Below are 15,005 nucleotides of genomic sequence, written 5' to 3' on the forward strand. Positions count from 1 at the left end.
TAAACTGAGGGTCACTGTTAGAACCGTTGTTCAAAATTTGCTTAGGAAAAACTGCATCTGGCTTGTTATAGAGTGCAGCAATCTGAGGTGGCTCTAATACAGGTGAACCTGATATAATTCAAAGTAAGTTTTTTGTACTATTTGCAGTTCCACATACAATGCATTTGGTACACTACTTAGAATCTTATTTTACTTGACACATTCCCATACTACTACACATTTCTGAGTGGTGTGTGAAAAAAATCCACGGAAAATAAGACAAGAAAACAATAAAATATTATAATAAATCCCAAACACATTTAAATGTTACAAAGTTACAATGTTACAAAGCTAGACCGGATTCTGCAGCAGATGTATGCCAAGCTTCAGGCTTCCCCCACATGTGACCAGGGTGCACTGGGTACACAATGCATGGCACAAAAGCCGCCAGAAATGTATTGTGAGAGAGGTGGTTGGTTTGCGTCACTTGAAAAGAAATGACATGTACAATAGGTTGGCCCATGTAGCAGAAGTAATTTTTCAGGTCTCTGCTTAGTGCAGGCTGCCAGACGGAGGGAACTGCTGATATTAAACGGCAACATAGAGGGGGATCGCCCCGGGGAATATACCCATTTTTCCAAGGCTGGGGGAAGCGTTATAGATTATATTCTAATCTCAAGATTTGCTCACAGCCTTGTAAGGAAGTTTCAAGTGGGCCACAATACTCTGAGTGATCACCTACCTCTAATTTTAGAGCTTGCAGGTCGGCCTTTTGACTATTCTATTGCCGAGCCACAATATATACCTTCTGTAAATTTGGGTATACCTGCTCCCAAAAGACTCAAATGGTCCCCAATACTGAATGAAAATCTAACCCTCCTTCTTCAGTCAGTGGAGTTAAAGCTTATTCGCTCCGCTATTGTGTCAGGCAATTCAGTAGATGCGATTATGGAACGCTTTAAATTACTTTCGGAAAGATTGAAACCCCATTTAACAACAGTGATACAAAGCGCCGCTACAAAGAGGGCAAAGGACGGAGCTAGCTGGTTCGACCTGGAGTGCAGGCAAACAAGGAGACAAATGAGAACAGCCTACCAGAGATATAGGAAATTAGGGACTGCTCCCCTACTTAATGCTTATATTTATCTGAGACGGTCTTACAAACAATTACTAAGGAGAAAGAAACTGGAAGCTGAAAGAGCCGCATGGCACAGTTTGGTTAAGGCATCACACGAGAAAGATACTACTTGCTTTTGGCGAACCATATCTGGTCTACTGGATCAGGAGCGTACTAATTCCATCTGTACAGTGGAACCAATGGAGTGGTTGCGCCATTTTCAATCTCTGTTCTATGACCAGGAAGCCCAACATTACAAACTATGTATTCAATTGGAGGACCTACCTCATTGGCCACCAGTAACTGTAAAGGAAGTTGAGAACTTAATCGCACAATTAAAGAACAACAAGGCCCCAGGGAATGATTACATCCCTGCCGAACTTCTGAAGTCCAACATTGGCTGGTGGGCCCCCCTGCTGGCGTCTTTATTCTCTTGGATCGACTCAACGGGTTTACTCCCAGATGGTTGGACTGAGGCAATAGTTATTCCAATCTATAAAAAAGGACCTATGCCAGACCCGGCGAGCTATAGACCAATCAGCCTTCTGCCTATACCCAGCAAACTATATGCCAAACATCTTTATATTAAGCTAACTAGCTGGCTGGAAACTGAAGCTATTCTAGCGGAAGAGCAAGCGGGTTTCAGACAAGGCAGATCCACCATAGACCATTGCTTCACCCTAGCCTATTTAATTGACAAATATGCCAAAAAAACCCGTGGGGTGCTATATGCAGCCTTTATCGATCTAAAGGCTGCTTTCGATTCAATTCCACGTGCAAGACTCTGGGATAAATTGAGCACATCAAGTATAGACAAAAGACTATTATTTCTGATCAGCTGTTTATATAAAGACACGGTGCTGCATGTAAGAACTTCGTTAAATGGCCATCTTATAGGACCAGTTCCTGTCAGCAAGGGGGTCAAGCAAGGTTGCATCCTGGCCCCAGTTCTATTCAACTTTTACATCAATGATATGGTTAACTGTTTGTCATCTCCGGACTTCCACGCCCCCAAACTGGCTGACAAATCAATATCAGTACTTTTGTATGCTGATGATGCGATACTCCTATCTCGAACAAGAATAGGCTTAAATAGGCTCATAGGTGAACTTTCAGCATACTGCAGGAGAGAGCAACTGGCAATAAACTATCAGAAAACCAAAATTATGGTTTTTGCAAGGAAACACAGACAGTACAGCTGGAGGATGGATAACCAGACAATTGAACAGGTTAAAGCCTTCAAATATCTGGGCATCGTTTTCCAGTCGACTGGGTCCTGGGATGTCCATCAAAAATGTGCCAAAGAAAAAGCAGCTCAAAGTATTAAGATGCTGTCCCGCTTCTTTTACACGAAGGGGGGCAGATACATCCCAGCAGCCCTTGAAGTTTTTCAAGCAAAACCTCTGGCGCAGTTACTGTATGGGGCACAAATCTGGACGGGGAACCACTGCTCCAGTCTTGAAACTGTTCAGTCTAAATTCCTAAGGCAGATATTCGGCGTCCCCACCTGTGTTCCAAACGCAGCATTACGACTCGAGGCCTGCCTTCCATCTGTAGAAACTCAGACCTGGCAAAGAACATTCAACTATTGGCTTCGTCTTAATCTAAATCCACCTGGTCTACTGCCTCTAGTAATGCAAGACCCTCACAAAAGCAAGTGGTTCAAAACTGTGCATCAAAAACTCCTTACATGCGGTTTGCATTCACAGTCCCTACTATCAATGGGCCTCATTAAAGCAAAGAGTCTAATAGGCCAGCGCCTGAAAGACATTGAACGGCAAAACAACCTGACTATCTTAAAGAAACTGTGCCCATGGTATACCTACTCTCCCCCTTCTCATTTTGACTCCCCAGCTTCATATCTGTTTAAATTAACCATCCCAAAATACAGACGTGCCTTTACATTGGCTAGATGGGATGTTCTTCCTTCTGCCGTACTCGAAGGTCGTTATCAAAAGACTCCATTTGAAAAACGTCTCTGCCCATGTGGAGATGGTAACACGGAAACAGTGTCCCACGTCCTCCTATCCTGCCCCATTTACAAAGACCTAAGGAATGAGATTATTACTCCACTCATCCTCTCCAACCCCGGCCGCTCACCAGACATTACACTGTATTTTCTCTTATCTGATACGGATAGTCAGATAACAGAGAAGGTTGCGAGGTACATCGAGAGAGCTGTGAAATTGAGGGCCACCATCTGAGTGACAGACTTGTTCATCTGACAGACCTCCTTTTGCCTGCTCTTTTCTTCTTTTTATTCTTCTTTTTATTTTTAATTCTTGTATAGCTGTGGCCTGTTGGCTTTGCTAATAAAGTTTTGATCCTCCGCCCATGTGTAAATATTTTAAGAGGATCAGAAGAAAGGACATATCATGTATTTGAATGTGAGGAATAGTACAATTCCATTCTATATCAGCTGGGGGGTCCCCTGAGGCTCCCTTCATATATAAACCACAACCTTCCTTGAGGTAACCTATACATAGCCTATTTCCCTTTATCAATAGGGCACAGATGCCTTTGGGAGACATTGTTTGCTTCTCAGACAAAGAAACCATCCACGCTCAAGAAAGAGGCACTGGGCAGGTTTTCAGGTGTGAAAACAAGCCACAGATGAGAACAAGATATTATTCTTCACAGGAGACGCTTATGAGAAGTACATCAAAGCCCCCTAATGACAAGCTGGGAGCGATACTACAGCAAGGAATAATCATAACAAGCAGATGAAGGGGAGTTAACCGTTACTAGAGTAGCTCTCACAGCTTGCTAGCCTTGCGAGAGGTGCCTGATCTCCATCAACGATGTAGGACCACAGACTGTTAGTGCGTATGAAATAAGATGAATTATTAACTGAAAGGCTGGGGAATCATCTCCAAACTTGGAGCTTAACATTCTATGCATTTGTTAATAACATCCTCTCCCCCTGCCCGCCCCGGCCACACAGAATGTACAAATTAGAGAAAGCAAACTGGGGTTTATACTAGAACAACCATCACATGTCTCCTGTCTACCAGCATCGGCATATATTATCTCCATTAGATGAGCGTGCATTTAATTGAGCTGAAGGACAAACGCAAATGTTGAGGGTTTGATTATTTTTCTCAGCTGGGGGTGCAGTGCCAGGCCATCCTCTCTCCAACACTGTGCATCAATTAGGTCTTGAGAGGCGACAGTAACCTAAACCGAACCTGGAGATGCTCCACTGGGTCCCTGGGAGAGTTCAGGAGCTCCGTTTGGGTTGAAAGCGTGATGTTTTCCCACAAGGGAACCACCAGTCACAATAATTACATTGCTGTCTACTCGTAATATGATTTATTTAGATGTTGCCTTATGAATTAATTCCCTCTAATTGCCGCTCCTCTCGCTGTAAATCAAGGTTTCCTGCTTTCTGTGGAGCAGCGAACATGATCCTACACTGCCATAATTAGTCCAATTAGAAAGGAAGGCAGATGTGGGGAGCCAATTACTTGCCGGAATATGTCTGCTCCAATGTATTCTGAGTGCCATTCGATTGAAATTTAATAGCAACTTAATAAAACATTGTTTTATTCATAAACCAAACTCCCTTTGGGCTATTAGTTTTCCTGAGGAGACAGTTCCAATGAGTTTTATGGCTGGTGAGTTAAGGGTCTTCTTAAAGAGGTAAATCGGGAGCAGATCCATTGAAATGTATGGATGCAGGCTGGGTGAGGGAAATGAGAATTGACGCCCTTTTCTGCAGTAACATTTCTTACTCTTCCCACGGAGAGAATGAAATTAATGACTTTGCCTCCCGAATCAGTGCAAACGTCAGAAGCTGTTCAAACTGTTTGTCACAGCCAGGTCTTTACTCCATGTGGTGGAACTCTTGTTACTGAAAGCCTTGCCTTAGGCAACACCCTCAATCAAATAGACCAAATCAGAGTAAACATCCACACACATCTGACCCGTTTGGTAAGCATTCCCTGAAGCTTCATGTCACCGCGCTTGATGTTGCTGTGCCCCCAAAGAGCAAACTCATCAAAAGTGAGATGTGTGTTATACAGGAGAAAACAACTCAAAATCTGTCTGAGCCCAAGAACTGGGAGAAACGATACATGATAAATAAAACAAAAGAGAAATAGGGGGCAAGCACGGTTATTGTGCAGCTTAAAAGAGGGCTAACCCCCCCCCCGACCTGTACACTGGGTGATATTGGCCGGTTTGCTGCTTTGCTCTGATTGAGTTCAAACTGCTGAGACGCGCAGTCGTCCCTGTGAAATTTGAGCAAGTAAAGAGGTGACTCATTCCAAATGGGCATTAAGCAGAAAATGGGTTGTTTCACAGGGTGCAAGGCACAAAACATTTACAATCCTATTTGCCAAGTGCCCTTATGGAGTTTGTTGTGACTAGGGTTGCCATACAGAAGGAAAAAGCTTGGTTTTTTTTAATGTTAAATATATGGTAGTCAGATTGCTCCATTAGCTAGAAATCGCTGTTTGCAACTTCCCCACACCAAGTAGGAAGAGCAGAAAGCTTGTGATGGATGTAACTTGATATTACATCTCAGCATAGCATCAGCAAGGCTCTTAATTTGTTGTCCCTCCTGCTCTGGAAAGCAAGACAGGGGGCAAATTTGGCTGTCGTGCTGGTTTCAGTTTGCAGTGCCTTTGATGAACCATCACTCCCAAGTCACAGTGAGCAGAATTTACCATTTTTAAAGCAAAACACTTCAGTTATTTGCTGTGTATCTGGCACTGCAGCTATCAGGGCTACTGGATGTCTTGACCCATGATTATACGATAGCATGAGGGATGGCTGAAATGTTCGCAAGCTATGTAGAATGGCATTGGGGTTGTATTTAGACTGCACATTTTTTCAGCAGCTAATTCTCTTTAGGTTTAAAAGCATTATAGCCTTTAGTCCCAGCCAGAGAATTACGTGGTTCAGGTCCCTGTGGCCTACCTAACCTTGAGTTCTGGACCTGAGGGGCATGGAGATCTTAAGAACGTAGGGTTGTATTCACTTATGTCCCACCAACGATGGAAGGTCCTTTGATCCAGTGGGGGCTTCTGAATCATTGGAATGAGAAAGGGAGTTAATTTTCACATATTCCTCCATTGCAGCCTTCATTCCCCTTCCCCAAGATGCTCTAGAGGATTGGGAAAAATTGCATGAGAGAGGGTGGTGGTGGAGTATCTATGTGAAGGGGAACTGGTGAAAATAGCCTCCTTTCCTTTCCCATAGATGGGAATCTACACTGGACCAATAAGCTTTGGGAGCGGGCGGGGTGTAGCTATAACCATGGATACAACCCACAGAAACTTTCCCAGAGAAAATATTTAGCAACTTAAAGATTCAATGACCACAAAGATGGCATAAACAGCAGTTACTAAACTATGTTGCCTTTAGTTATGTGCAACATAAATAAAAAAAAAAAATGTATGTGGGGGGTGGGGGTGGGATGGATGTTTGGTTGGGCTTGGGGAATTTTTTATTATTATTATTTTGATGTTTTTGTAATTTTTATATTTTTTTGTATTGTTTTATTGGTTTTGTTTGTTTAAGGTGTTGTTTTGTTCTTAGGGGGAGGGGTCAGGGCTGCCGGGGAGTGGGCCCCAGCCCACAAAATGGCTGGGGCATGTTCCACAGGGGGGGATGCACTGGGACAACCGATCTCAGTGATCACGGGTAGGAGGAGGAGTTACGCTAAGACTAGACCATGTCATTACAGAGGGGGCAGGTTTAGTCGTTGTCTGAGGACTATCCCTGCCTCCGGGTCTGGTCCTGACCGGATGGATACTAGAATCAGCAAGGGATACCCACATGACCTGAAGGTGCTGCTGTGCAATGCCAGGTCAATGATTCATAAGACCACTGCCATCCATGACTTGATCATGGATGGAGGACTTGACCTGGCATGTGTAACAGAGACTTGGTTGGATGAAGCAGATGGGCCTGTCCTTGCCGCTGCTTGTCCACCAGGTTTCTCTTACGCACAGCAACCCAGGTCATGTGGGCGGGGAGGGGGGGGTTGCAGTGATTTTTAGGAAGTCATTAGTTTGCACCAGGAGTCCTATTGGGAAGACCCAGTTTTCCGAGTGCATGTTCTGGAAGTTGGGCAATAGGGGCAGTACAGGATTCCTTTTGGTGTACCGACCTCCCCGCTGCACCAAGGATTCCCTGCCCGAGCTGCTTCAGGTTGTGGCGGATGTTCTCCTGGAGACACCTAGCTTGGTCGTCCTAGGGGATTTTAACATCTATGCCGACACGACTTTACAAGGGGCCGCTCGGGACTTCGTGGAAAGCATGGCCTCCATGGGGCTGTCCCTGAATAAGTCTGGCCCAACCCATAGCCGCGGACATGCCTTGGACCTGGTGTTTACCTCTATGGATGTTGGTGATCTGACACTAAGTAAAAGCGAAACGAAAGAAGTGCCATGGTCAGATCACTTCCTGGTGCAACTGGACTTCTCTGCGACCCACCCCCTCTGCAGGGAGGTGGGACCAATTCGGATGGTCCGCCCCCGCCACTTAATGGATCCAAATGGTTTCCAGAGAGTGGTAGGGGATGCTTTATCCCATGTTGATGGCCTTTCAGTCGATTCCCTGGTGGCCCGCTGGAATGCGGAGTTAACCAGGGCTATTGACTGTTTGGCTCCAAAGCGCCCTCTCCGATTGCATGGAGCCCGGACAGCCCCGTGGTTTTCCACGGATCTGAGGGCAATGAAACAATTGTTGAGACGGCTAGAGCGCCGGTGGCGGATAACTCATTCCGAATCTGACCGGACACAGGTTAGAGCTCAACGTCGAGCCTACCAAGTGGTGATAGCGACGGCGAAGAAGAATTTCTTCACCGCCTCTATTGCATCTGCAGAAAACAGCAGCAGGAGACTTTTTCAGGTGGTTCACAATTTAGCGGAACCACCTGCAACATCAGGGCCCAGTACAGGCCACATGTTCTCCTGCAATGATTTTGCAAAGTTTTTTGCAGATAAAATCGCTCAGATTCAGGAAGAAGTAGACTCCACCGTGGGAGCAGGGCCGGGGCGGGAGAGTGCTAGAGTTCTGTCTAGTCAAGTTGAGTGGGATCAATTCCAATCTGTTACCTCCGAGGATGTGAACAGGCTGCTTGGACGAGTGAAACCAACCACCTGTCTCCTGGATCCTTGCCCATCCTGGCTTATAAAAGCTAGCCGGGAAGGACTGGGCGATGGGCTTCGTGGGGTGGTGAATGCTTCCCTCCGTGAGGGAGCCTTCCCAGACCCGCTGAAAGAGGCGGTTATTAAACCGCTTCTTAAAAAACCATCTTTAGATGCGGCCACGATGGCCAACTATCGCCCAGTCTCAAATCTTCCATTCTTGGGCAAGGTGATTGAGCAAGTGGTTGCCGAACAACTCCAGGCACGCCTGGAAGAAGCGGACCATTTGGATCCCTTCCAGTCGGGATTCAGGCCTCATCATGGGACTGAAACTGCCTTGGTCGCACTGGTTGATGATCTCCGGCGGGCTAGGGACAAAGGTGAGAGTTGTTTCCTAGTTCTGCTGGATCTCTCAGCGGCGTTTGATACCATCGACCATAACATCCTTCTGGACCGTCTTGAGGGGCTGGGAGCTGGGGGCACTGTCATACAGTGGTTCCGCTCCTTCCTCCTCGGCCGTGTTCAGAAAGTGGTGGTGGGGGATGAGTGTTCAGACCCCTGGGCTCTCACTTGTGGGGTGCCTCAGGGTTCTGTCCTCTCCCCCATGCTTTTCAACATTTACATGCAGCCGCTGGGAGAGATCATCAGGAGGTTTGGGCTGGGTGTTCATCAGTATGCGGATGATACCCAGCTCTACCTCTCTTTTAAATCAGAACCAGTGAAGGCGGTGAAGGTCCTGTGTGAGTGTCTGGAGGCGGTTGGGGGATGGATGGCGGCTAACAGATTGAGGTTGAATCCTGACAAGACAGAAGTACTGTTTTTGGGAGACAGGAGGCGGGCAGGTGTGGAGGATTCCCTGGTCCTGAATGGGGTAACTGTGCCCCTGAAGGACCAGGTGCGCAGCCTGGGAGTCATTTTGGACTCACAGCTGTCCATGGAGGCACAGGTCAAATCTGTGTCCAGGGCAGCTGTTTACCAGCTCCATCTGGTACGTAGGCTGAGACCCTATCTGCCTGCAGACTGTCTCGCCAGAGTGGTGCATGCTCTGGTTATCTCCCGCTTGGACTACTGCAATGCACTCTACGTGGGGCTACCTTTGAAGGTGACTTGGAAACTACAACTAATCCAGAACGCGGCAGCTAGACTGGTGACTGGGGGCGGCTGCCGAGACCACATAACACCGGTCTTGAAAAACCTACATTGGCTCCCAGTACGTTTCCAAGCACAATTCAAAGTGTTGGTGCTGACCTTTAAAGCCCTAAACGGCCTCGGTCCAGTATACCTGAAGGAGCGTCTCCACCCCCATCATTCTGCCCGGACGCTGAGGTCCAGCGCCGAGGGCCTTCTGGCGGTTCCCTCATTGCGAGAAGCAAAGCTACAGGGAACCAGGCAGAGGGCCTTCTCGGTAGTGGCACCCGCCCTGTGGAATGCCCTTCCAGCAGATGTCAAAGCGATAAACAACTACCTGACATTCAGAAGACATCTTAAGGCAGCCCTGTTTAGGGAAGTTTTTAACGTGTGATATTTTACTGTATTTTTGGTTTTTATGGAAGCCGCCCAGAGTGGCTGGGGAGGCCCAGCCAGATGGGCGGAGTATAAATAATAAATAATAATAATAATAATAATAATAATTATTATTATTATTATTATTGAAGATTATATAACTATAATACTTTATATAAATATTATATTGTTAATTATTATTTTATTAAAATAGAACTATTTATATAAATATATTAATAATAAATATGAAAACAACTCTTGTGTTTACCTCTTCCGACGATCCAGAGGTGTGTGTGTGTGTGCATTGCCTTAACAATATTAGAAACGGCACTGACCTAACTTTGTTCATCTTTTTGCATGGTTTCTGGAATCTCTCTAGGCTATATGAGTTTTGTATATGTATGTTTGAATTTAATAGGATGTACTGAACTTACAAATTAATTAACTCTCACATTCAAACAAAATTAAATGTCTAAACCTCTAATTTTGGTAAATTGATGTTTCAGTGAGCTAAAGGTAGCTTACATAAGATCAATAAAAACAAGACAATCCCTTTCATCAAGGTTACAGTCTTAAGGATGTGAAACAAAAGGGAAAGGGGGATTAGAATGGAAAAGGAAAACAAGCAAAGTTAGGCACTAGTTCCTAAATTTACATAAGCCCTTTTCAGGTATTCTACCCTACATAATTCCAACAGCAAGAGGAGGCCAGAGAGGGGATGTGTTATTAAGCCCAACACCTCCAGTACATTAACCTTGTTATTCTCATGGCACATTGTGGCACCATTGCAGGCATGGCAATTTGATGTGTGGGAAGGGGTGGGGCCAAGGACTTCACCCCTGCTCTCCCTCTCAGGTAGGTAGAATCATGTATTGATAGTGATGCCTGAGGAGAGCTTGACTAGTTGGAATACAAAAGTTCAGGGATAGAAGGAGCCGAATGGAGCTGATGGAGTGGTCCTGCTACCCATTGATCCATCTCCTGCAGCCTGAAAAAGCAGCTGCTGCCAGTGGTTAGAGAGTGAAACCTGATGGAGCCACATGTAAGCATAGCCAGTGGAGCAGTCCTGCTTCCCACTCCTCCTGTGCTTCTGCCTGAAGGAATGAATGCTGTCAGGTAACAAAGGAGAGAGGGAGAAATCCAGGAGAACTAGCTTCAGCAAAGCTCATGGAGTGGTTCAAATATTCGAATTTGACTATGTTTTGAATACTTCTTTCAGCTGTTATAAAATGTTTATAACTCAGGAATTTATAGAATATTTATAATTCAGTCAGAATAAGCTACCCAGGGCTAGGCAGAGCAATGATCTGACTCATTATAAAGCAGATTTTTTAATGTTCATTTATGTGTGTATTTTACAGATGCACAGATTCCCTGCCTCCCAGTCTTCCAGGGCTTCAAGGTTGGTTGTCAAAACAAATTCAAAGGGAAACAAGGAGTCAGGTGGGAGAGAGTGCTGGGCAGAACAGGCTGATGCCGCAAGGGACAAACGGAATTGGTACATAATTGATATGGCATTGATTTACCAAAGCTGAACACATTTCAAACAGTAGGACTTCCATATCTGTGTAACATTATGACATGAGTTATAGACAATCCAAGCAGTTTTCTGGTTGAATTAGCCAGCTAGGGGATTAAGAAAGATAAAAGAGAAGAACTGAGATCACAGCCTGTGCCCAGACTAACATAAATTTAGAGCTAGCTTCAGATCTAGTGAAACAATGCTCTGTTTCTTGTCCATCCCATGAGGGCAGTGTCGGTAGTAAAATCTGTGATGAAGTGATGAGGACAGCAGACCTCAGCTCAGAAACTCAGGGACCATAGCTAGCATGTAATAAATATCCTGAGGGTAAGATGATCAGACAGACAGATACATGCCTGAGAAAGATCAGGTGTTCACCAAAAAGAAATCGCAGTATGATAATATGCAATTTTGTCTTATGTGCTGTGGACAAGGCCATCGTATGATGACTTTTATGAACTTGGACCGATTTACAGCAGTAGGATATATGGCTCATTGACTCAAAGTGAGGTACCATTGATTTCTCCATACTGGGATTAAAGCCCATTGATTTTGTTAGAAAAATTGTTGAAAAATCTGGCGGCATTGTTTTTCAAGGCTCAGAAGCCAGAAGGAAAATATTTATGACATTTTAAAATGTCATTAGTGTAAAAATTGGATTCCTTTTTTGGGGGGGTGGGGGGTGGATCTGACTATATGGTTGAACATTTGGGGTTGGTCATACCGGATCAACTACAAATGTCACAGAGTTGCTTTTACTCACATGTATCTTGACGCCTATCCTGGGCCAAATTTAGTTTTAATTTCAAGTCATTTCCTGGAGTTAGCAGTGATCATCACGAATTCATACTTTGTGTGTAAATTATTCTGGATTTTGGAGAAACTTTCACCAGCTTTAAACAAACATGTCTGAATATTCTGAATTTGTTAAAAACATTCACCAACATTTTCTTAGGAGGGGGGAAAAACAGGATAAATGTAGCTTGTAAATTTCTGCAATACTGTATGCACATTCTTACTTGGAATAGATATGGTACAGGATTGCATTGTAACCTCCTGAACTTTCTCTAGGACTGAACACTTCTGATTCAATCCCAGAAGCATTGTTGGCCAAGCAAAGACAAACCTTTGTTCTACTGTTTGGCATTTAGTTTGTTTATAACATGATCCTTTGTTTGAAGATGGAGATTATCAGCAATTAAATTTGGTTCACAAGTTCAGAACACAACTATATTTTATCTCAGATTTAAATGGAAGCTCAGTCTCCTACACCTGTTTTCAAAGGAGAAATACAATACCTGCTGTGAATGACATTATTATTTACGATAATCAATTACATGTATATCCTGTATTTCCTCCAAGGAACTTAAGATGGCATACACAAGCCTTGCCCCCCATTTATCTTCACAACCACACAGTGAGGTAGGTTAGACTGAGGAAGTATGCTAGACCAAGGACTGCATGATATACAGTGTGGGCCATGTGCATCCTAGGGCTGCAAGATCCCCACTCTGGTCTAGATGTGCAAAAACTGCTATTCAGAAAAATAATAGACATGGTGTCTTTCTCCCAAGCATTTTGAATGGACACAATAGAGGCACTGCCTCACCAACCTCAATCTGCCTTCAGCCAGCAGATGCCTGCCTTTCTTCCTAGTTACAACCAGGCCTGGGATGGCACTACCTGTCAGCTTCTTCCTCCTTAGATTCGGTGTTGTCCTTGTAGAACTCAGCAGGGAGGAGAACTAGAATGTATAGAACTAGAATTAATTGGCTCTGTGTTCCATTGGCTGTCTTTGCAATAGTCACTGGCTCTGGCTCCACCTACTGTTGACCTCCTGCCTTATGCCCTACTAGTGTCAATGGACACCAGCCACCACAGCTTCATTTGAATCCTTCCACCAACCACACACTTAACTGAATAACTGCAACCCAGTATCAACCTCATGTTTGGTGAATTCTAAGTTTAGGACACCATTCAGCCACCTCTTAACCACAAAATTCAACCACCTCTTACCTTGATTGGGAAATATGTGTTTTTCTTCCTTTGTAAACATTCCTATTAGACAGTCACTGGCTTGCTCATGCTCAAAAATGGTCAGTTTCCTCCCTTTGTAACTGCCCCCTCCCCAGCCTGGAGAAGGGATTTATTTGACATTACATTGTTTGTTTACTTTGCAAAGTGATCGATAAAACATTAAGTGGAGAGAAGCAAAGACTCAGCACTTTCACTAGTAATTAATTGAACAATGAAGCATTCTCAACATAGGTTTCTGCAGTGAGAAAGGCATATCCATGGGAAGAAACAAACTGAGTTTTACACCTGCCTTTAATTTGACTAAAACGGAACTGAAATGGCTGCTGTTTGCGACATTTCCATTACCTACAGAGCTTTGGTTTTTGTTTTGTTTTTTACATTGGATGCTGGCCCATCTATTTTCTCCTATCTAGTGCACAGGAGACAACCATGATCCTAATTGGGCCATTAGGAGAGGTGTTGAAATGTTGCTAATTGTCAAAGGCAATTAAGTGTAGCAACATGTCACAGGTAAATTAACGAGACTCCAGGTGTTATGAGCAAGTTGCATTCATTTTGGTAGAAAACAAACACTTTCTCATCTGCATATTACCCATCATTTTCCCTTCTGTCCATTTCACAGAAAATTACACAGCAGGCCTGGAAATGCAGGCTTTCCTTTTTTTAAGCAACATGGCCTTAAAATATGTTATTTGGGGTTTTCCATTAAAGGACAAATGTCCCCATATTACATTCATTTCAGAAGTTAGCTTCATGAGTGGTGTCATGGTTTGACATTCCTCAGATGTTCTGTCTGCATCAAAAACACCTGTGATCTTTCAGTTTAGTTTGATCAAAATCTGGTGACAGCCTAAGGACAGTCCTGAGAAATCTTGCATGTCCATGGGAAAATGTTTGGATTTTTTGAAATTCCTTAGATACTATGTTTTTAAAACTTCCCTTGGAACTCTGTATTGGAGAGTGGTATAGAAATTCCTCAAATAATTTCGTAAGATAAGAATATTTTACCCAAGGAGGAATCTCCACAGCCAACTAACATCCAGGTCTACTCAGCTTCTGGATAACACTGCAAGTAGAGACTCAACATTGACATTTTCAGCTTTAAAGATATTCCCTTGTTATTCCCATACTACATGCTAGCCTTTCAACGAGTATCTCCTGCTTCAATCTTTAAACATCCCTGAAAACATTTCCATGCCACCAGGCTTACGTAGGGAATGAAGAAAATATATTTCCTTAGTGGTTAGTAGATGGTCTTTGATTTTAAATTTTAACATAATTTTTAAAGTTTGTTGTTATATTTTATTATATATTATATAGGCATTGTGGTAAACCCCTTTGATATTTTTATGATATAGCAGTATATAAATATGTTTTTATAAATAAATAATCAGGTAGAAGGATGAGTATGCACTTGTGGGCAAGGCATGAACCTGTCAAGTTCAGACCCTAAGCTTACAAATCAAGTAAGAAGATGCATATATTCACAAACTGCCTGAGATCTATGCCCTTTCAATATGTGCCTCTTTTGGGAAAAGAACACAGTGGATACAACTGAAAATGGTTATCAGTGTTTCCCTGTGTGGGCTACCAAATACCCATCAAATCAGGGCATCAAATCAGCTTGGGGCGCTGTGCTCTCTCACACATTTTGGGGGCTCTGTGATGAAGAAGAAGAAGAAGAGTTTGGATTTGATATCCCGCCTTTCACCCCCCTTCAGGAGTCTCAAAGCGGCTAACATTCTCC

At 43.9% G+C, this 15,005-nt stretch overlaps 1 long non-coding RNA gene across 1 annotated transcript in view; it reads right to left on the minus strand.

Annotated features, from left to right (window-relative positions):
* Positions 1 to 12,949, minus strand: part of LOC309343489 — a 30,783-nt gene extending 17,834 nt beyond the window's left edge. Inside the window, exon 1 of the long non-coding RNA XR_014157303.1 lies at positions 12,835 to 12,949. This is a non-coding gene — a long non-coding RNA (uncharacterized lncRNA). The remainder of the gene's footprint in view (positions 1 to 12,834) is intronic.
* Between the last annotated feature and the right edge of the window lie 2,056 nt (positions 12,950 to 15,005).

This window comes from Podarcis erhardii (genome assembly GCF_964252035.2).
Source record: "Podarcis erhardii genome assembly, chromosome: 6".
Taxonomy (NCBI): domain Eukaryota; kingdom Metazoa; phylum Chordata; class Lepidosauria; order Squamata; family Lacertidae; genus Podarcis; species Podarcis erhardii.